Here is a 24,473-nt window from a genome sequence, read left to right as displayed (position 1 = left end):
GGAACCTAGGTCGTAGAAGGCTTTGTGTGCGTGGGTGAGGAGGCGGAACGTTATTCTCTTGTTGACAGGGAGCTAATGGAGATCCTTCAGGTGGTCGGAAATGTGGGCTTGTCGAGGGATGTCCAGTATGCGTCTGGCTGAGGCGTTTTGGATGCGTTGGAGTTTTTTCTGAAGTTTGGCTGTGGTACCTGCGTAAAGGGTGTTTCCGTAGTCCAATCGGCTTGTGACCAGTGCGTGAGTGACCGTCTTTCTTGTTTCGGTGGGGATCCATCGGAAGATTTTTTTGAGCATGCGTAAGATGTTGAAGCATGATGATGAGACGGCGTTGACTTGTCTGGTCATCGAGAGGGAGGAGTCCAGGATGAAGCCCAGGTTACGTGCATGGTCCGTAGGTGTGGGTGCGGTTCCTAGGGCCGGTGGCCACCATGAGTTATCCCAGGCAGAGGGGGATGACCCTAAGATGAGGACTTCCGTTTTGTCCGAGTTGAGTTTTAAACAACTATTCTTCATCCACTCGGCTACATTCCTTGGTGTAAGTTGGTTTTGGCAGTGTTTGGGTCTTTGGTGAGGGAGAGGATCAGCTGTGTGTCGTCAGCGTAGGAGATGATGTTGAGGTTGTGTTGGCGTGCGATGGAAGCGAGGGGACTCATGTATACGTTGAAGAGGGTAGGACTGAGTGATGATCCTTGTGGTACTCCGCAGATGACTTCGGTGGCCTCTGATTTGAAGGGGGGGAGGCGGACTCTCTGGGTTCTTCCGGCCAGGAACGATATGATCCAGTCCAATGCTTTTCCTTGGATTCTGACGTCGCTGAGTCGTTGTATGAGGGTGCTATGAGAGACTGTGTCGAATGCTGCGGAGAGGTCAAGTAAGATGAGGGCAACTGTTTCTCCGTTGTCCAGTAGAGTTCGGATGTCGTCTGTTGCCGCGATGAGGGCGGTTTCGGTGCTGTTTTTGGCTCGGAAGCCGGATTGTGAGGGGTCGAGGGATTTGTTGGATTCGAGGAAGGCGGTGAGCTGAATGTTGACGGCTTTCTCAATGACTTTGGCGGGGAATGGGAGGAGCGAGATGGGGCGGTAGTTCTTAAGTTCGGTGGGGTCTGCTGTGGGTTTCTTTAGAAGGGTGCTGAGTTCGGCATGTTTCCAGATTTCCGGGTAGGTTGCGGAGTTGAAGGAGCAGTTGATGACATCGCGGAGATGGGGTGCGATGATGGAGCTAGCTTTGTTGAAAATGTGGTGTGGGCATGGGTCGGTTGGCGATCCTGAGTGGATGGAGTTCATCAGGTGGATGGTGTCTTCGGTGGTGATGGGGTTCCAGGCGAAAAGGTTGTTAGAAGGCGATGTTGGTTCGGAAATGGGTGGAGAGAACATAACTTCGGACTGGTTTTCAAAGCTGTTATGTATTTTGGCGATTTTGTTGTGGAAGAATGTGGATAGAGAGTCGCAGAGGTCTTGGGAGGGAGAAATGTCGTTGGTGCCGGCGGTGGGGTTAGTAAATTCTTTGACGATGTTTAATAATTCCTTGCTGTTTTGGGTATTGTTGTCAAGTCGATCCTTGAATGTTGATTTCTTGGTGGATCGGGTTAGTTGGTGGTGTTTGCGGGTGGCGTTTTTGAAGGTGTCTAGGTTCACAGTGGATGGGTTTTTTCTCCAGGTTTTCTCGAGAGTAAGACAGAGCTTCTTGGATTTCTTAAGGTCGTCGTTGAACCAGGGGGCTTTTTTGCTACCTTGCTTGATTCGATGGTTTTTCAAAGGTGCAAGTTCGTCGGCGCTATGGGTGATCCATTGGGTGAGGTTAGAGGCTGCTTAGTTTGGGTCTGATGATTTGGTGGGGGGGTTTTGGTCAAGCAATGTGAAGAGTTGTCCGGAGGTGATTTTGTTCCAATTTCTTCGGGGGATAGGTTGTGGGGGGTTGTGTGTCGTGGACTTTTTGTAGTTGAAGTGAACGCAGCTGTGGTCCGTCCAATGGAGAGCTGTGATGTGATTGAAGGAGATGTGCTTGCTGGAAGTGAAGATAGGGTCGAGTGTGTGTCCGGCGTAGTGGGTGGGGGTGTCAACAAGTTGATTGAGTCCTAGATTGGCTCGGTTATCCAGGAGGGTAGTGGTGTTGTTGTCGTTTTTCTTTTCCAGGTGGAAGTTGAAGTCCCCCAGTAGAATGTAGTTCTCGGAGGGGAGGGCGTGTGGGCTGATGAAGTCAGCGATGTCTTCGCTGAATTGTGTGCGGGGTCCTGGTGGTCTGTAGATGAGGGTGCCTCTGAGTGTGGTTTTGTGGTCAGAGTGAATCTGGAAGTGAAGGTGTTCGGCGGAAGCGAGGTTTTTATCGGAACTGGTCGTGATGCGGATGCTGTCCTTATGGACGATGGCGATGCCTCCTCCTGTTTGGTTGGTGCGATCTTTTCGGATGATCTTGTAGGTGTCCGGGATGGCTATGGCGATGTCGGGAGCTGATGAGGCGTTCATCCATGTTTCTGTAAGGAAGGCAACGTCCGGTGATGTAGTGTCGAGCAGGTTCCAGAGTTCGATTGAGTGTCTGTGGACTGAGCGGGTGTTGAGCAGGAAGCACTTTAGGTGGTTAGTGTCGAGGCTCTGATTGGAGTTTGTGGATTTGGTGTGGGTCCTGATGCAGTCGAACTTGCAGGAGTGGCAGGTGAATGGTCCCTGGGTGTGTCTTGGGGTGGCTTGGTAGCAGTTAGGTGGTCGGCCGCGGTTGAGGGCTGAGGGGGTTGCGGCGTCATATGTTATGCGGGTGGAGTGGGGTTTGTGGGGGCCAGGGGGTCTGGTGCTAGGCGCGGTCCAGGCGCGGACGGGCGTAGATGGGCTTACCTTTGGCGCACCTTCGGCGCGCATAGGGCGCGACCGCTGCGCGTGGACGCTGCGCACGAATGCATCTGTCATATGCGGATAGTGGAGGGGAGGGGCGAGGGAGGAGCAGCTGGGAGGCAGGAGCGGGGTGGAGAGCCGGGTAGAGAGTCACAACAACAACAACAAAAACAAAATGGCTCTAAGCCAAAAGCGAAACAGGGTTGGGGCACAATATGTAAGAGGCGCGATGTGAATGGCAGTTGAACCGGCACAAGTCACAATCAGGCACAAAACCAAAATACAGGCAGAGCACAGTGCAATTGAGCAGAGCGTTGCAGCGCACTTTGGCAGACTAGCGCTACGATAATATGCAAATTAGCAATCGAGAAATACACAAGGCAGCGCAGCACAATTGAGCAGATATTTAAACCGCAATATGGCGATCTAGCGCTACGAGAGTATTCAATTAGTAATCAAAGCAGGCAGTAGTCTGGCAGTGGGCGCTACGATACCAATTCGGCATGCAGGGCAGGGAGCAGCGTGAGGAGCGACCGCTTCTGAAGAAATCAGGACGGTCACGTAAATCAGAGTGAGGCATACAAAAGTTTGCAACGGTGCATGGGGGGCATGGGGGAGCAATCAGATTCACAGGAAGAGCTGGGCCAAGGGTCTGCTCTGGCACATACAGCCCCTGCACGAGTTCGAGTCCTGAAAACATTTGGCACGACAATCATGCAACAAACATAGGGCAAGGGTTGAGTAAATTATGCAGCAATAAAAAGCAAATTATGCAGCGTAATGCAGTACACTTTGTATTAGTAATACTTAAGTATTTTGCCATTTTTAGGTGTCGCCTGCACAGCGTGAAATCTCTTGTATTTAATATATCTTAGAATGGGGCTCTTATCAGTTCCCGCAACCAAATTACTGTGTTCATTCGCTTCCGACGGTGGGAGCAATGCAGGAAGTCCTTTGGTAACCTTACGCCAGAGAAGAATTATCCAGGATGCGAACAAGAGGTAAGTATAAACAATAGCAGGATTTGGTCATTTTCACAGACATGGCTTTTGTAAACTGTGGTGTCCGAAAATGCCCGCCATTCACTTGAGAGCACCCTCTTCCACAACAATGCAATCTCCCAGTAAGTGCTGCAACACACTGGATGCAGCCCAATGCACGAGCCTGGATCCAACCCCCGTGTGTTGAAAGTGGAGAAGCGTGGCTCAATGGTTAGAGCGGCAGACCCTGATGCAGAGGTCTGGCCCGGGAATAGGGTTCAATTCCCGCCTCGGCGGCTCTTGGACTCAATCTCCCCGGACCAGATCATTCTCGCCTCGGTGCCTCGTCTAATCATGGGTCCCACTCTGTGACTCTGGGCAATAGCTTGCTTAATCTCCACAATGGCCCCAGCAGCGCTTGGATGCCTGGCTTCACATTGGGGGTGCCCAGGAGTGGACATTTCACATGGAAAAGCCAGGAAGGGTTCCACAGTGGTATGAGTGCAGCGCCGGGACGCCCCGTCTTGTGGGCAGCCGTGCGCTTTAACGAATACAACACATTTACATTTACATTAGTTCTGCAAGGCCCCACGGATCAGCGCAGTCCGTGTGTGGCAGGGGGCACCACCGACAGAACTTCTATATCAAACAGTTACTGGTTATAATGGGGGCAATCCGGCCAAACACATCGAAGGTCAATTGGCGATGGTGAGATCCTACCAGTAGCGGCTCTTGGAGGGAGTGCCGTGGGACGGGCGGGGGAGGGGAGGGTGGGGGGTAGTAAACTCCGGCTCACTGCCGAATGGAGTAATGTAAATAAATAAAACTAATTTAATTGCGCGCGCTGAAACACAAAACTAGAAAACCCTACACATTTCTCCCTTTTTGCCAATAAAGATTGGAGCAAACCCAGTTTCCTAGATGCCGTCTTAATTATATAGCAAACAGGGTGCAAAATATGTTACATTTTTACACAGGTGCAAAGTTTATGCTCATTAATATTTTTCTCTTGAAAATCAGCAGTTGAGCAATAGCACATGCTACATTAAGTTTTGCACAAAAGCCAAGGCTCAATCTATTCTGGAAAAATATTAACCACTGTGGGGCGTTTGGCTGGGGGACGGGGGGTTAGCTCAGGCTCCATCTCCCAAAATGAGAAGGAACCTGCGGAAGTCGCAAACCACAACTACTGCATGCAGATCCGTGCTACCCTCCCCCAAGCACACGACCATCAGCTCTTACTTCACCCAAGTACACAACAATATATCCCACTTGTAATTGGCGGAAGAGACAGAACACACATAATGCCAGATTAGACTTGGAAGTATATATATCGTGGCTTATTTACAACCCCCTTGCCCCACCCGTACATCCCTTTTCCTATGTTACAAATGACGCAAAAGTGGTGCAAGGGGCTTGTAAATAAGCTCCATAGTATATATTTACAAGAGCACAATTGTTCTCTCAGAGGCCTGACAGTAACAACACATGGTGTGTGTTAAAGCTGGTCGGGAGGATGCAGTGAGGGCATGTCTCTTAAAAATGGAGAAATCAATCAACCGGGTGCGAGAGCCAGCTAATACTAGCAGGGCCAGTCCACTGACTATCCCCATATTTTGTTCTAAAGAGATAGCTTCTTTAACACAGCTGGGGTGTACAGGTGGTCACACCTATCCGAAAGGGGAACATCCTTTACAACGCAACTTTTACAACGCACTACCATTACGACGCAACTTTTACAACACAAGTCATTACAACGAATTGCACTGGAGGGCGCTCTAGGATAGGGAATAGTTTAATTACTATCCAACATCTTCCCTACTATCCACGGGGACTGGAGTTGGAATAGTAAATTAAACTCTTCATTATGCAGTGCCCCCCCAACGCAAGTCGTTGTAACGACTTGCATTGTAAAACCTGCATCGTAATGGCATACATTGTAAAAGCATGCGTTGTAACGTCATACATCCATCTGAAAGGGCTTTCCTGTTTTTAGTTTCTATTTGTTGCTAATTCTGGTGGCATTTTTTCAGTGTTTTCCAATATTGTAAACAGTTATGAAAATCAGTGGTTTTCAGTCTTACACTTTTTTACGCCACAGAAAATCTATTGAGATTCCAGTGTTTCTGAAGAACTTTGCTTGTATTTCCTTCCTTCCTTTGTACATTCCTCTTATCAATTCTACCTTCCTTCTTTCCTGCTCATAACTCCCTTCTCTGTACCCTCTTCTTGAATTTGCTCTTTCAAGAAACTTCCCATTATGTCTCCCACCTCCATGCCTGTCTCATTTCCCTGCACTCAAACTCTTCTTTCCTGCAGTGCTCCCTCCCCATGTTAAGGATGAGTTCGGATGGAGATATGTTTGCACCTGTGGGAGATTTGATTGGCGCAGATAAAAGGTTAACAGTGGGCATTTAGCAGCTTCCTGCTGCTCTATTTTCAAGGTATTTTCTGCTTAGGATGTGAGATGCTTATTTGTGGGTGCTCAGTGCTCTGTTAGTGTAAGCCAGTTTTACCCTGCCATGTTCATTGACTTAAGATACCCATGCATTATTACTGTCTGATTCAGGTCTATACCTTAGCTACTGTAGGGGAGGAAGGCAGCTAATTAATATGCATACTGTTAGCTATCGGAACTTCAGGGACTACAAACTGTGCTGCTCTAGTAAAGAAGCATCATGATCTACAGGATGCTTTGAGCAGTTGCGTAGCTAGCCCTTTGGCTGCCCATGGCGGTCCCTAAGTTTGCCACCCAGCGGTAGCCAGAGTAAAGAGCATGGGTGGTGGGGTGCTGGCGGGATCTCCGTTTCGTTTGCCGCCCTGCGGCGACTAATTAAAGAGCGGGGAGGGGGGGTGAAGAGCCCACCTGAGACTGCAGGTAAGAGCGGTGGGAAGCTACCGTCCCCAAAACTCATGCTGCTCGGGTGAACCGCCCCCTCCACGCTACGCCTATGGCTTTGTGTCAAATGCCTGTGCATGTCACCTTCTGCCTATATGATTTAGTGTTCACTGAAAGCCAACAAGAGGACTGCTTAGCATTGACTGCTAACAAGCATGTGAGCCATTCCTTAATTGGAAGCAGCGCAGCGATTCTGTACTTGCAAGCTCCATGTGTGAGTTCCACATAGCATTTCCCTGTGTGTTCTGTACAGCATGTACTTTTCTACTGCATTTCCTTTGTGAAAGAACAAGCACCGCTCAATATGTTTCCATTAATCATGATTACAGTGGGTCGTACAGGTGATGTTGCCAAGTGTTTCAACACCATAGGTTTTAAGCTTCATTTTGACATGGACGAGTAGAAATGAAAGTTGAAATGGATAATCTTGATGCTGTATCATGACCATGTTTTATACCAATTAACAAGCTCAAAAAAATCCATCTGTTTTGTCGCATTGCACTGTCTGCAGCATTGCACTGTCTGCAGCACGCGCTAGATATACAGTTGTACCTTTCTCTTTATCTTTCTGAGCTGTACCGTCAATAGCTCATCCGCCATCTTGTACATTTTCTGAGATAATGTATGCACTGAAGGCAGGGTAGCTTCAGCAACACCAGTGCATGGACCTGATGGAGCAAGGTTTCACATATATCGAAACTTGCTTGTACTCAGCCCTCTCTAAATAACTTGTAATATATTAACCAACAGTAACTCAAATGCATTAAAATGGCTGCAGAAAACGCTGGAAACCTTCTGCACATGTGTCTGTCACATCTACGTGACATGACGTACCTCTGCTTTGGTGGGAAATCTTTGTTTCTGCGCACTAGTGCCAGAAATGGCTGCTTTAAATCTCACATGCTAACGCTTATGCTGCAGCTTGTACTAAGCTTGTTTGTTCTGCTTAACTATTAATGCACAAGTTAAAATAAAGTAATTGGGTTAGAGTAGAGATAAGTGGTATACAGTGCATTCATTTATTTTTGTATTCTAATATGTTTCTTTTTGACTTTGCTACTAGCTCGTACTTTGGGCCCGAACACTGTCACATCCTCCATCCTGGACGATGCCGCGCACACGAAATTGCTGAAGCATTGGCATTGAACCTCGGCCAAGAAGCATCTTACCCACGATGTCTATGAGAAAATGCCCTTCTGACCTCAGGAGGAACTGAAGCTATATAAATTGTATCAAACTTGTTGAACAGTATTGTTGGGCGGAATAAAGTCATGGGAAAGTGAATTGTGGGTGGGGATTCAATCAATATGAATCGAAGTGAAATTACATCATATTAGTATGGTGTGATTACCTCTCCTCGTCTTTTCAACCAATCACTGAAGGGGAACACATATATTTGCAACATTTAGGGGCGGTACATTGCTCTCGAAATGGTATAACTAAGCTAGGTTTAGATAGAGAAATTGTCCGACTTGGCCGAATAGCTGACCTGTCACTGACCCAACGCACTCAATAGGCGATCGAGAGCAGAGGTGCTGGCGGAGCACTCTGTCAGAAGAATTGATTACCCAATCGGGGTATTAATTGGCTTTCCTAGAGAGAGGGGTGTGGCACTGGAATTTCACTAAGCTGAGGTCACCTGTCCTGATCTGCACTTGTCTTGTCCCGTGGGCACCTGATTAGTCGGGAGCCTGGTCCTGGTCTTTTTACCCCAGCCCATGGCCAGGATTGGTCATTGCACTATTCTAGGTAAATATAATCAATGTGGTATGTCCTTGTGCTATTTCCCTTTTCTCACCCTTCCAGATACCAATGTCTAAACTTGTTACTGTGATTTCTTACAAACTTTATGTCCTGCTGGTTATATTCTTGCTTGTAAAATTTATGGTCACAAGATTGTGGCTTTTTCATTTTGACTCAGAAAATCTCTCATAGATAAAGGTTTTAAAACTTTCCCAGAGTCTGTGGTTTTTGTAAGAAAGTAAATGTGTTTCAATATTGCCTGTTTATGCTAACTCCCTCTGATTCACAGAACTTATAGTAAGGTGACGAGGATTGGTAAGTCATGGTTTACAGGTATGATGATGATGAATGGCATTTTGTACCGCGCAAACTTAGCCCCAAGGGGTATCAAGGCGCCTCAAATTGCGGTATAAGTCCTAAATCGGACCTCTGGGCAAACTGATAGGGTGACTAAATTAGTAATTAGTTGACTGCTAGTTCAAAGTGTGTATGTTATATGGGCCCAAGGTGAGTATGGTAAAACTGAGCTAGTAAGTCCCTGCGCCCTCTATGAGACCCAATATTAGCCTACGCATGTTTGCTGAATATGTTTATCATATGGTCTCTGACAGTGAGCGGACACAACTCCTATTGGTAGTCTTTTCAGAATATCAGAATGTAAAGCCAAGATCAGCGGTGTTGGGTGCACTACTTTATGGAAGGACTGATTCAGGACACGTCTGTAGGCTCAGTGATTCTTGTTTGCCACAATCATGATACCAGAGCTTTCGGCTGTGAACCTGCTGGCCACTAGACAGCAACATGCAGTGAACAGTAAGCTAAAGACAAATGAGGTGAGAAGCCATGCTCCTATGAAAGAATGGAAGAAGGCCCTGGGAGTCCCTGGACCTTGTGAATGGTCAAAAGAATGTATTAGGTGGTTTACAATGGCCCAAGTGGGCCATCGCAAGAGCATCTATCCACAAAAAGTGCTTGTGGGTAGAGGCTGCACTTATAATGCTTTGGCATCTGTTATAAAAGAACAGACTATCAGGTAGATGCATCAAGCATTTTTGCGAGCGCAAACGATGCGAATCGCAAAATTCGGCCGTTTGCGTCCGCAAAAATGCCATTTGAGAAGCATCAAGGGTTTATGCACACGCAATTTAAGAATTCGCAAATAATTGCAATCGCAATTTGAGAACTCGCATTTAAGGAATCGCAGTTTGAGATTCCTTAAATGCAAAGCATGAACCATTCCAAAATTGCGAATTCGCAATCTGGGGTCGCTATTTACCGCGAATTCAAACTACGTGGTAAATAGCAAAAACTTAGAAATATGCACTTTAGTGCATTTTTCTAAGTTGTATATTACACACACACATGTCCTTGGGACATGTGTGTGCGCAACACCAGTGAACATTACCATTTCAGGGGTGCAACAGGGTGGCCTTTGGACACCCTGGCACCCTTGAAATTGGGGCACATTTGTGATTCGCTAATTGCTAATCGCAAATAAGGAATGACTCCCCATTCATTCCTATGGGCCTTTAGGCTCATAGGAATGAATGTGAAAGTGAAAGCCATTGAATGTGAAAGCCATTCCTTATTTGCGATTAGCAATTAGCGAATCGCAAGTAAGTATGCCTACATGCATCCCGTTTTGCGAGTCTTTAATAGCGAATCCTTAAAATTCGCTATTAAGGACTCGCAAAACATAACTTTGATGCATCTGGGGGCTAGCTCCCTAGTGAAAAAGTCATCGGAAGTCGCAATGCTGAGGAATGTTGACAAAAGTTTGTAAAAGCCATAGCAACCCTGAACTCATATGGGTGGTTAGAGAAATCCAACTACAGTATAAGAGAGGGCTGTTTCTACCATGAGAACCTACTATATGTCCCCACTCCAGAATTCAGAAGCTAGTGCTATATAGGTCCAAGGATGTCACAACCTTGGTCCAGAGTACCTGTGATCCTAACAAATCAAGCTCCTCCAGCCCTACAGGTCTTGTTCATCAGCATGGGCCCATTTTGTCCTTTTAACACTGCCACAGAGTTGGTCAACATCTTTATTCAACAGATACTCCGGTTACATGGGATTCCCTCAGTAATCATTTCTGATTATATAAGGTACAAATCGATTTATATGCATCTTTGTCACTTTGAGTTTTTGTCTGATGCTATCTTCTCTTCAACTTTTTACAAGAGGATTTCTCCTGTCTCAACTCAGTAGAGTATCAAGTACCATGAGATCTAAACAGAATTTTAGATCCTGTTTTAGGAACGGTGATGCTGTTAAATGCAGAATTTAGGGAATTATGATATTTTGTTAGAGCTCGGTTAATATCTATGTCCTGGGAAGGAGTTGAGAACTGCAACGCTTTGACAGAAGAGTCAGGGGAAACTAGCCACCATTGTCTTGAGGCTCTTTTGTCGACGTTTTTTGGCCTTTCTTTCCCATCATTTTTAGGAATCTGGAAACGGATCATATAGTGATCTGTCCAGAGGAGAGGTGGGGGGGGGGTCACTGGTCAAAACATTGGAATTTATGAAAATTAAATCTAAAGTATAGCATCCTAAAGGGGTGGGGCCTTTACTTATCTGGTGCAGTCCCAGCACCGCCAGATCCGAAATGAGTTGTGTGACTATTGGCTTGGAGGAATCTTCCCCGTGATAGTTAAAGTCGGCCAGTAAAAGAAAGGGCTGTGTTGACAATACATATGTAGCAATGTGTTCAGTTAAACGATGGCTAAACATTTTTTGGGGTCCTGGGGGGCGATATACAAGTGCTCCTTTCCACTAATCTGCAGAGGAGAACTCAATTTTAAAAATGCATAATTCTACCCAGTCTCTTATTAAAGTGTCAATAAGAGCGACTGTGATTGTGTCTTGTAAAATGATTACACACAAAGGGGGCTTAGGGAGATTTAAGGACCAGCGTGAGCTACCTCCCCACTCTTAAATCATATCATAGAAAAAACCACGGGTCCAAGAAGGTTAGAGAGGTCAGAGTTTCTAGCGTAATCCATTTAACCAAGCAGAGGGGGAAGTCCCTTTTCAGGACGGTTCCCCTCACACACCAAAGGTGTCATGCTTCATCATAGGTGTGCCTCCTCGCATAGGAGACCTAGTCTCTACGTGGGCTACAACCCCCTCTCTATGAGGGAGGAGCTCAGGGATGTTTTAAATATGGTATGGCAGGTGTACTAAAACCCTATGTGAGCTTGGTAAAAAAAAGTGCAGTGCTGGTGTGTATGTGGATTATAACTGGCTACAGGGTGAGCTTAGCACGCACTTTGATGCGCTACCAAGTGTCAGGATTAAAAACTAATCAAATACACACAGATGTCGCTATTTGGAGCGTCCGTGTTGATGTATGACCAACATGTTTCGGCCTAAAGACCTGTTCAAGTGTCACGGCCTTCTTCAGGGTCAGAAATTCAGCTGCTGCGATTCTAGGTTTTGGGCATACACTGGTGAATAAACAATGTGCAATAAAAAAGTGTTACACTGAACCAGTTGTGTGTCTGTTCAGTATGTTCATTCCATAACCACTGTTGGTTATAGAGTTCTCTACATCAGCCCTGGACTATTAGTCAAATGGTACATGCGCCAAACCGCAACTTGCAGTTTGTGGTCTGTGAATGCAACCGTTGGTTGAACTGGAGTATAGCATCCTAAAGTGTGGGGCTTTAACTGTGTCTTGGAAAATGATGCCAATCCCACCAGCAGTTCTGGCTTCTCTGTCAAGTCTGAGTATACTGTAGTTTTCTGGGAGAGGTAAAGTAATAGAAGGTCTGGTAGTGGGAGTCACCATGTTTCTGGTGACAAAGATGAGATGAGATTCCAGAGTTCTGTTGCATGTTTCATTAAGGATCTTTCATTACAGAGGAGGCTAATGGGGCAGTCTAACACCAGCGGTGGTTAGGGATGTACGGTGGCTCCAGCCAACTCTGGTATTGTTTTTCCAGACGCACAAGTGGTGGTGTTAGCAGTTCTTACTCTAGGAGTAAACAGGCAAAATGACAAACTAAACAGATTGTAGGACATTTTAAGCAGTGCAGGAAACGACAAGTACAGTATTTGGCCTGAGTTCTGAGAGACATAAACAGGTCTCAAAAATATCATGAGGCTGTCGAAGAGTAGGAAATTCTAGTGGGGTGACTGGCCTCAATAGTAAAAGGAGCAGGGGTCCTGGCAACATTCCGGTGCAGACGGGCTTGCCTTTGGCATGCCTTTGGTGCTCCAGTGGCATGTACACTGCACATCTGAGTAGGCATCCACTTTTTATGATGTGATATTGTGAGCAACTGGGCTGCTAACCTCTAAAATCTAAAATCGCACACTTGACAAGACTCGCCAACTACCAGGAAGTGGAACAGTTCTAAAATGTTTTCTCTGCACAATCGGTCTAGGACTGCAGTGGACCGGAAAGCATGTGGTACAAATGAAAATCATCAGAAAATTTAATTAGCATGAAAAACTTACATCAATAATCAAAATCAATCAAGCACACAATTAATTTAAATAATTATTTAAAGTCCTTAATGATTTTGTCATACCAAACGCCTGCTCTCAGGTTATCCCGGCCTCGCAAGAATTATGCAAGTCCCTTGAGAATTTTATTTTAGAATAAAATAAAGCTAAGCTATCCGAGCTTCCCTTGCCCTTCTGATGAGTCTGACAAAGTGCCAAACTACAACACTCCCCCCTCAAAATTGCTTTTGAACTCTGGAAAAGTTTGAACCTTTTTCACTCCAGCACATTCCAAAGACATTAGAAAAAGTCAAATCTGGCTATCCTTTGGCTCCATGTTCTCCAAGAATTACAGCACAACTCTCTAACCAGATTGCACCTGCTATCAGGTCATTGTTTAATTTATCAGTAGACAGTGGGAAAATCCCTCAGGCCAGGAAATCAGCACAGGTCTGACCTATACAATATAAGGGCAATGTGGAACCTAAAAAACATAACTAACTACCATCCTATCTTGCTGCTTCCACTTCTGGGCAAGTTGTTGGAAGGCCTAATAAACAACTTTCAGCCTATAGCGAGGAGAATAAGATCCAGGACCCATCACAGTCAGGGTTCAGATCCGCCCACAGGACATAGACTGCCTTGGTTGCTGCCACTGACCCATTAGATGCTCTCTTGAAATTGGTACTCCATCTATGCTGGTTCTCTTTGACTTGTCTGCAGCTTTTGACACATTGTCCCACACCAGGGTGATTCAAAGGCTGCATGAGATTGGCAATTTTCTGACAGCTCTACAGTGGATCCGATACTTCCTAGAAAACAGGACAAAGACAATTTCTCTAGGCACATTCAAGTCTCGTACCAGGTTGATTGACAAGGGGGCCCCAAAGGGCTCGTGCTTAAGCCCCACATTGTTTAGCATTTATGTGGCCCCCCTTGCCAAGATCATTAAATTCTCTGGATTTTGAAATACTATCATATGCAGACGACACTCAGCTTGTTATCTGCTTTGATGAAGTTAAAGTTATTTTTCTAAAGGCATAAAAGTGATTGCAGAATGGATGACAACAAACTGTTTACAGTTAAACGCTTACAAAACAGAGATCATGCTGTTTGGCAAGGCCCAACAACTCTGGTCTCCTGAATGGTGGCCTCCAGAGTTAGGTACTGCTCCCACTCCCTGGCAAACAGTTAAGAATCTTGATGGTAAAATGGATCACTCTTTATCCATGAAAGAACATGTTGTATTCATTAGTGGTACCTGCTTCAATAAGAAGCATTTCCTTTCCTTCCTCTCTCTGCCAAGAAAACCCTAGTCCAGACACTGATTATTAGCAGGCTAGATTATGGTATGCACTACCTGCATAAGTGAATAAAACTTTAATGTCCAAAATGCAAGTAGTCCAAGACACAGCAGCACAGCTGGTTTGTAATCTTTCTTCTGGCTCTGCATCTGCACCTGTACTGAGAGATTTATACTGTCCACCACTCAAGAAAATAAAAATCTTCAAAATCTTTTGCCTTACGCACAAATCCTTAATAGGAAAAGGTCCCATCTACTTACATCAAAAGCTTAGTTATTATCGTCCAGGTAGGAGTTTGAGATCTAAGGATAAAGCCCTACTCGTTGTCCCCCCCATTCAACTGACAAGATGTGGAGGCAGGTCTTTCTCTTACCTGGCGCCTTCCTATCGGAACGACTTACCTTATTACATCCACACCTGCACTGACCATGTCATATTCAGGAAACTGCTTATGAAAGTTTTATTTTAATTTAGCATCCTAAATTGCTTTTGTTTGTCTACATCGCTGAGATACTCTTCTGAGGGCAATTTGTGAGCTATATTAAATTAAATTAACATAACATAACATAACATCATTTTGGATCAGGGTCCCCAATTTGACTCCAATTTTGGTGTGGGTTTTGTTCATCGCTCACACAGACCTCAGGTTGTCGTCTACATATCACCCCAAAACGGATGGGTAAACTAAAAGTGTTATTCAGTACTTGGAACAATCTCTACGATGTTTGCTATCTACATACACTAGTAATTGGGTCTATGCGCTCAGTTTGGTTGAATATGCATAAAACATTATGCACACCGCTACTGGGTTCTCTCTATTCTTATGTAATGTTGGGTACCAGCCTAGAATCTTTCCCTAGGAACTACAAAAAGGCACCAGTCATGTCTTTGGATGACAAACAGACCAGGCCAGCCTGATAAATATTTCGAGAAGGCAAAAAAACACTTGATACAAATACAACATCATGGTGAAAACACAAGCTGATCAGCGACGGAAACAAGAACCGACCCACATGGTAGGTGGTTTAATATGGTTGGCCACCAAAAATCTTCACTTAATAGGACCACAAAAACAACAACCATGCTATGTAGGTCCTTAACCAATTTAAAAAATCATCAGTCTGGTAACCAGGAAACTCACCTTGTCCGACGATTACATATTTATCCTGTCTTCAGTTTGTCCCTTCTCAAACCCTACTGATCAGGTACTCATACAAATCACCTCTCCCACCCTGTGATGGTTGCTAAACACATTGAGTATGAGGGCCACAACATGTTAGACTCTAAATGAGATAAGGGGAAATTGTATTATCTAATTGATTGAAATTAGATTGCTCCCTGTCTGGAATGCAACTTTCATGCTCAAAATCCAGATAAACCACACACAGTCAGCCTTTGGGGGGATATCTGCCATACCCCAGTCTGCCTGTACTGTATGTTCCCCATTGTCATAACATTTTTAAAATTTTCCAATTAGGCAGGTGCCATGTACACTGCTATGTACATTTTTGCATGCTCTGCTGAGTGTCTAATTTTAAAGGTATGCCATGCACCTCGGTTTGCGTGTACTGTAAGCAAGTCTGTTTAATGAAGTACCAGTGTCTAGAATTTTTGTTAAAACAACATCCACTAAATAAAATAAATAAATCAATTTTATTTAATGAAGTACCAGTGCCTGGAATTTTTATTAAAACAACATCCACTACTGAACATGCCGCTACCATGCATTATGTCATATATATATATATATATATATATATATATATCAAAGTTCCTGGGTTGCTCCAAAGGGTTGCGGTCGGCCCCGTGGGAAGTGGCGTAAACGCCGGCAGAGCACGCCGGTAACTTCAATTAACAACGCTTTGTCTTGCAATTCACCACGCTCTCAGACACCAAGTAAACGCCAGAAAACAGCAGGTCCAAGGGTGTTTATTGACACCTTACGACATGTTTCGGCTTACGAGAAGCCTTGTTCACGTGAACAAGGCTTCTCGTAAGCCGAAACATGTCGTAAGGTGTCAATAAACACCCTTGGACCTGCTGTTTTCTGGCGTTTACTTGGTGTCTGAGAGCGTGGTGAATTGCAAGACAAAGCGTTGTTAATATATATATATATATATATATATATATATATATATATATATATGTAGATATATATATATATATACATATATATATATAATTGAGAAAGAATACGGAGTTATTCGAAACGCGTCAGACGTTATCTGACATCTAAAAATAAATAAATAAATAAATAAAGACCTGCTTTTTACCACGCAATTTGGAGTCCATCTCCATCCTTTGGAGTGCCGCCGGCTGGGGGTACATCAGAGAGGAGTGGATATTTGCTTTGGATATATATATATATATATACATATATATATATATATATATATATATATATATATATAACAAACAAAGGGTAGCCCCAAGGAGAGATGCCGCAGGCAGGTTAGTTTCATTCGTATTTATTCATCTTCTGCAGCTTGCAAACAGAGAAACAGCATGACTGGCAGCGCCGCAATGTAAGTAGCCAAACGCGTTTCAGGAAACAGGATTCCTTTCTTCAGTGGCTGAAGTGCTGTGAGCGCCAGAGCAGGATATCGAGCGCACCTGTATTCAAAAGTATCAGCCCCAGTGGGCGTGGCCGCAGGCCTTCTGGTCTTTGTAGTGTCTCGAAGTTTTCACCAAGTGGGCTGCCCTGTGAACGCTTGCCACTGAGGAAGAGAGCAACGTCTCTTGAAACGCGTCTGGCAAACCTTGTGTGAATCATGCTGGTGCTGGAAGCCAGCTATGCAAGCTGTTGAAATAAAGGAGGTTTGAATCGTTTTCGTGTGTGGCTTCTCCCTGAATGGGTACCTGCATATGGTTGGATGTTAGACGGCCGTCCCGGTCGTGGGGAGGAAGCCTGCTGTTTACCGATTGTTGCCACCCATTTAAGGACAACAAGTGCACGAAGGCTATGAGACTCTGCAGGGGAGAACCATGGCCACTCCTTCAACACTGTAAAGCGGGCTGGCGGACTGCGCCAGTGTCCTTCACAATCCACTGGGATTTTACTTTTCACCGATGCAATAGGTAATGCCTCGCTTAATTGTTTGGACTACATATCCCAGCAAGCCTCTGTGAGTGAACACGCCCAGGGGGCGGGGACTGAATACCTAAGAGGCACACCTCAGTCATCGGTGAACGCTTGCCACTGAGGAAGAGAGCAACGTCTCTTGAAACGCGTCTGGCAAACCTTGTGTGAATCATGCTGGTGCTGGAAGCCAGCTATGCAAGCTGTTGAAATAAAGGAGGTTTGAATCGTTTTCGTGTGTGGCTTCTCCCTGAATGGGTACCTGCATATGGTTGGATGTTAGACGGCCGTCCCGGTCGTGGGGAGGAAGCCTGCTGTTTACCGATTGTTGCCACCCATTTAAGGACAACAAGTGCACGAAGGCTATGAGACTCTGCAGGGGAGAACCATGGCCACTCCTTCAACACTGTAAAGCGGGCTGGCGGACTGCGCCAGTGTCCTTCACAATCCACTGGGATTTTACTTTTCACCGATGCAATAGGTAATGCCTCGCTTAATTGTTTGGACTACATATCCCAGCAAGCCTCTGTGAGTGAACACGCCCAGGGGGCGGGGACTGAATACCTAAGAGGCACACCTCAGTCATCGGTGAACGCTTGCCACTGAGGAAGAGAGCAACGTCTCTTGAAACGCGTCTGGCAAACCTTGTGTGAATCATGCTGGTGCTGGAAGCCAGCTATGCAAGCTGTTGAAATAAAGGAGGTTTGAATCGTTTTCGTGTGTGGCTTCTCCCTGAATGGGTACCTGCATATGGTTGGATGTTAGACGGCCATCCCGGTCGTGGGGAGGAAGCCTGCTGTTTACCGATTGTTGCCACCCATTTAAGGACAACAAGTGCACGAAGGCTATGAGACTCTGCAGGGGAGAACCATGGCCACTCCTTCAACACTGTAAAGCGGGCTGGCGGACTGCGCCAGTGTCCTTCACAATCCACTGGGATTTTACTTTTCACCGATGCAATAGGTAATGCCTCGCTTAATTGTTTGGACTACATATCCCAGCAAGCCTCTGTGAGTGAACACGCCCAGGGGGCGGGGACTGAATACCTAAGAGGCACACCTCAGTCATCGGTGAACGCTTGCCACTGAGGAAGAGAGCAACGTCTCTTGAAACGCGTCTGGCAAACCTTGTGTGAATCATGCTGGTGCTGGAAGCCAGCTATGCAAGCTGTTGAAATAAAGGAGGTTTGAATCGTTTTCGTGTGTGGCTTCTCCCTGAATGGGTACCTGCATATGGTTGGATGTTAGACGGCCGTCCCGGTCGTGGGGAGGAAGCCTGCTGTTTACCGATTGTTGCCACCCATTTAAGGACAACAAGTGCACGAAGGCTATGAGACTCTGCAGGGGAGAACCATGGCCACTCCTTCAACACTGTAAAGCGGGCTGGCGGACTGCGCCAGTGTCCTTCACAATCCACTGGGATTTTACTTTTCACCGATGCAATAGGTAATGCCTCGCTTAATTGTTTGGACTACATATCCCAGCAAGCCTCTGTGAGTGAACACGCCCAGGGGGCGGGGACTGAATACCTAAGAGGCACACCTCAGTCATCGGTGAACGCTTGCCACTGAGGAAGAGAGCAACGTCTCTTGAAACGCGTCTGGCAAACCTTGTGTGAATCATGCTGGTGCTGGAAGCCAGCTATGCAAGCTGTTGAAATAAAGGAGGTTTGAATCGTTTTCGTGTGTGGCTTCTCCCTGAATGGGTACCTGCATATGGTTGGATGTTAGACAGCCGTCCCGGTCGTGGGGAGGAAGCCTGCTGTTTACCGATTGTTGCCACCCATTTAAGGACAACAAGTGCACGAAGGCTATGAGACTCTGCAGGGGAGAACCATGGCCACTCCTTCAACACTGTAAAGCGGGCTGGCGGACTGCGCCAGTGTCCTTCACAATCCACTGGGATTTTACTTTTCACCGATGCAATAGGTAATGCCTCGCTTAATTGTTTGGACTACATATCCCAGCAAGCCTCTGTGAGTGAACACGCCCAGGGGGCGGGGACTGAATACCTAAGAGGCACACCTCAGTCATCGGTGAACGCTTGCCACTGAGGAAGAGAGCAACGTCTCTTGAAACGCGTCTGGCAAACCTTGTGTGAATCATGCTGGTGCTGGAAGCCAGCTATGCAAGCTGTTGAAATAAAGGAGGTTTGAATCGTTTTCGTGTGTGGCTTCTCCCTGAATGGGTACCTGCATATGGTTGGATGTTAGACGGCCGTCCCGGTCGTGGGGAGGAAGCCTGCTGTTTACCGATTGTTGCCACCCATTTAAGGACAACAAGTGCACGAAGGCTATGAGACTCTGCAGGGGAGAACCATGGCCACTCCTTCAACACTGTAAAGCGGGCTGGCGGACTGCGCCAGTGTCCTTCACAATCCACTGGGATTTTACTTTTCACCGATGCAATAGGTAATGCCTCGCTTAATTGTTTGGACTACATATCCCAGCAAGCCTCTGTGAGTGAACACGCCCAGGGGGCGGGGACTGAATACCTAAGAGGCACACCTCAGTCATCGGTGAACGCTTGCCATTGAGGAAGAGAGCAACGTCTCTTGAAACGCGTCTGGCAAACCTTGTGTGAATCATGCTGGTGCTGGAAGCCAGCTATGCAAGCTGTTGAAATAAAGGAGGTTTGAATCGTTTTCGTGTGTGGCTTCTCCCTGAATGGGTACCTGCATATGGTTGGATGTTAGACGGCCGTCCCGGTCGTGGGGAGGAAGCCTGCTGTTTACCGATTGTTGCCACCCATTTAAGGACAACAAGTGCACGAAGGCTATGAGACTCTGCAGGGGAGAACCATGGCCACTCCTTCAACACTGTAAAGCGGGCTGGCGGACTGCGCCAGTGTCCTTCACAATCCACTGGGATTTTACTTTTCACCGATGCAATAGGTAATGCCTCGCTTAATTGTTTGGACTACATATCCCAGCAAGCCTCTGTGAGTGAACACGCCCAGGGGGCGGGGACTGAATACCTAAGAGGCACACCTCAGTCATCGGTGAACGCTTGCCACTGAGGAAGAGAGCAACGTCTCTTGAAACGCGTCTGGCAAACCTTGTGTGAATCATGCTGGTGCTGGAAGCCAGCTATGCAAGCTGTTGAAATAAAGGAGGTTTGAATCGTTTTCGTGTGTGGCTTCTCCCTGAATGGGTACCTGCATATGGTTGGATATATATATATATATATATATCTGCCACTTGGTACAACACAAGTCATGCGCACTCAGGAAAGATATAGACCAGATTATTTTGTATTAAAGTTGCTGTAGGCCCGGCAACGCGTTTCGGCCCCATGGCCTTGATCACACAATTTTAAATCTTTTACCACGGATACACCACAAATGTACAGTAAAAAATGTTTTAATTATGTTTTTGCTTCAGGGGGCCCTCTGGGACCCCCCCTCCCCACACTAGGCACCAAGGCGGGGGATACCTGCACCCTCCCAAAATAAATACAAGCGTCGCCCCTCTCTGGGACCCCACCGTCACGCACAGGGGGTTTGAGTACCCCTACCCTGCGCTCTGTTATTTAAGACTCTGGGTTGATCTCTTTGTCTTGTTTTGTGTTTTTCTAGAGTCCTAAGATGGCTGCCACCACTTCCTGGTTAATGTGCTTGCAGCCAATCAGAACTCAGCAGGAGCTCTGTTAACTCTGTGGATCCTCCGCGGCATTAAATATACACACTTTTGAGCATTCATTGCTCAAAAACTATTGAACAGATTTAAACCAAATCACAAAAAGCACTCTTCCTGGACCAACATAGGCCTTTCTGCCAAATTTGGCGTACTTCCGTTCAGCGATTTGGGCTGTAGCTGTAAAAAGCCCTTTCAGGACACTATGGGGAGCGTCATGCCAGAGTAGTGAATAATAAATGAGTGGCGATTGCAGCACATTTATGATTCTTTTATTTTGGGACACCATGTCTGAGCCTTCCCCGGAGATGGGGTCCTTGGGTCCCAGCAAAGGCTCAGGGATGTTTTTTTTTACATATATTTAAACCTTTATTTTTCTATTTTCTTTCAAAGCAGTACACATGACATTTAGTGTATATCAACTGCTCAGCCAGTGTGTTCTCCCTCTAGCCTACCTGTGCCTTACAAGCAGTACATAAGAAACATAATTGTGTAAAACAAGTCTACAAGTTGGACTAACGTATGCAATGCATACATCCACACTAGGTGACTCCATACAATGACAGCAATGTCCCCAAACTAAGAGTTAAATAACCTGTTCACCTTGGTCAGAGTCAGAGTCAGATTCCAAGGTTCCATATGCATTAAATTCATCCATCAGCTTCCTCCAAGCCGCTACTGCCTCGGGGACCTTCTCATCAGTACAGGAGATGCGGACATGGTGTTCCCCATTCCAACACATCTCATATCCAAAGTGCTATACTCACCACCCGGGACCCCATCCAGCATATGGATACTTTACCAGGAGCTAAGTAAATTGCAGAAATTTGTTAGGCATTTAATGTTTTCGGCGTATCTTTACAATCCCCAGCAAACACGCCGCCGGCGTGCAAGGGATCTCAATACTCGTGACTTCTTCCACTCTAGAGACCACCTCTCTCCAGAAGTTTACGATTTCTGGACATCGCTGTGCTAAATGCAAAAAGGTGGCACCTTCTTCTTCACAATGAACACATTTCGCTGCCTTATAAGGGTCTATCCTGTGAAGCCCTGCAGCAGATATGTAGTTGCGATGTAGAAAATTTGAGTGTAATAGTTTAAATCTATGGTTACATGATACCCTCCACACCAGACCACTTCAAGATCCCAGTCTGAGTCCACAATTGGATCACCCAGGTTGGCCTCCCATGCCACCCTTCCTCGATAGGGAGTTTTAGTGATATCCTCCCTGAGAGCATTATAGAAAAGTGTGACAAGGTGCCTGCTCTCACTCCAACTGATCAACCTGCCGAGCCGGCATGAACCCACATTGGTCCTCATGAACCAGCTTGAGTACCACTCCCTGCAAGCATTGTGGCAACAGCACACAGAGAACCTTAACATCAGAATTAATCATAGTTAGAGGGCAGTATGAGTAGGGATCCTCTGGGGAGCACCCCGGCTTCAGCATATGGCAAAAAATATCCTTGCACCTAGTAGGAGTCAGAGTCCCAACCCTCGATCCTCCAAAAACACATCCAGTAGTCTCTGTCAGTGTTGCGAAGTAGGCCTGCAGGAGCTCAGCTTGGAAGCCATGTCCCCCTTTGTTGTTTTTTTTATTAATTTTTCCACAGATCCACCACAAATTTGCGTTATTATTTTTATTTTGGTTAATTACGTTTTTGGTTCAGGGAGCCCTCTGAGAACCTCCACGACTGGGGCGCCTGGGGAGGCAGGGTATCCCTACCATCCCCCCTTGTATCTGTTTTTAAACTTATTCTCAGGACAAGGGGCTAAGCCCCCAAGTCCAAAAATGGCTACAATCACATCTTTGTTGATGTGGTGGCAGCCAATGAAATCTTATCTCCAGATCTGTCAGCTCGTGGATGCCCCACTGTGCAAAATATCTGTATTTATTTAACCTTAATTTCTCAAAAACTACTGAACAGGATCAAACCAAATCACAAACAGCATGCTTTCTGGACCAAGGTCTTGCTTTTGCTCTGCCCGACTTGATAAATCCCCCAAAAACTTTCCAGGAAGGAGTTGAGGTGGATGAGAAGTTTTTGGGACAGTTTTGTGAAGATTCATGAAACGGCGGCAAATTAAGAAGTAAAAAAAATACATATTTTCCTATGGAAATGTGGTCCTAACTATAGCTACCTAGTGGCAACTGTAATTGGGTAATATATAGCTAGATAGTTTTTTTTCTCTTTTTTGGGTGGTTAACTCCCCGTTTTTTATGGTGTCTACTGTAGGGAGGTTACCCCGTAAACCTTCCCCTTTTTTGGGTGTGATCTGTTTTGGGGCTTTCTCCCAAACCCTCCTTTTTTAACACCATAAACTCCCTTTACCCCTATCCACACCCTAAACACTAACAAGCCCTTTACCTCTACTCGATTTATCCTAAATTCACCTTCACCCCCTTTACCTCTACCCAGCCCAAGACCCTAAAATCACCTTCTTTCTGTTTACCTCTACACACCCCTGAACCTTAAAATTACCCTTACCTCCCTTTATCTTTACCCATCCCTGAACCCTAACAAACATTTTACCCCTACCCACCCCTAACGCCTAAAATCACCCTTATGACCCTTTACCACTACCCACCCCTTTTCCCTACATTCACCCTTAACCACTTTACTTCTCCTCACCCCTAAAACCCTATCATCACCCTTACGTACTTTTACGTCTCTTTACCTCTGTATACCCCTGAAGCCTAAAATCCCCCTTCCCTCCTTTTATCTCTACCCGCCCCTGTACCATAAACTCACCATTACCTTCTTTTCCTCTTCCCACCCATAAAACTCTAATGTCACCCTTACATACCTTTATCACTACCCATCCCTTAACCCTAAAATCACCCCTTTTTTTATATTTTATTTTTTAAAGAAAGTAGTTTATTGGTTTTCTGCACAAAACTTACATAAACATGTACATAACAACTGCCATCTCAATCTCATAGAGTCGATCGAAAACCCCCATCAGTTATACATTACATGTTATGTTGATATATCAGCTATTTGCAATCAGTGTACCAAATTAAACAAAGCCCTTTGAAATATAGCCTCTCTACTCACTTCTGCCAGAACTTTACTCTCCCTCCCTCCTCCCTAAGCTCCCATCACCGACACGCACAACTGTATCTGTTCTGTTTATCATACATTCACAGGAGTGACCTTGTATTGATCTATTTGATGCACCTGTTATGTCTCGGGCTGTCCCCCAATCAATGATCTACTTCGCTCAGTCATCTTGTGGCTCATACTCTCGCAGTGCCTGCACTAAGGTCTCCCATGCCGTCGCTGCTTCTAACGCTTTATCATTGTTTTGCCTACGTGCCAGCTGATACCTTAACGCGCTTTCGCTGTTGGCCCACTTTAGAAACTCGCCCCTCCACCTTTTGCTGCTGGGACCCACTGTTGCCTTCCAATGCTTTGTGATTTCTCGTTTTACCAGTATAAGCCCCATGTCCACAAATTTACTCGTGATCTTATTCTTGGATGTGTGGGGAAACCAGTGCAGAATGCTAATGGCCATATCAAACACCAGTTGCCTCTCCGTTATCGCATTTAAGGTATCTC

Source organism: Lissotriton helveticus, chromosome 2_1, assembly GCF_964261635.1.
Source record: "Lissotriton helveticus chromosome 2_1, aLisHel1.1, whole genome shotgun sequence".
Lineage (NCBI taxonomy): Eukaryota > Metazoa > Chordata > Amphibia > Caudata > Salamandridae > Lissotriton > Lissotriton helveticus.
Note: the sequence above shows the minus strand (reverse complement) of the source record.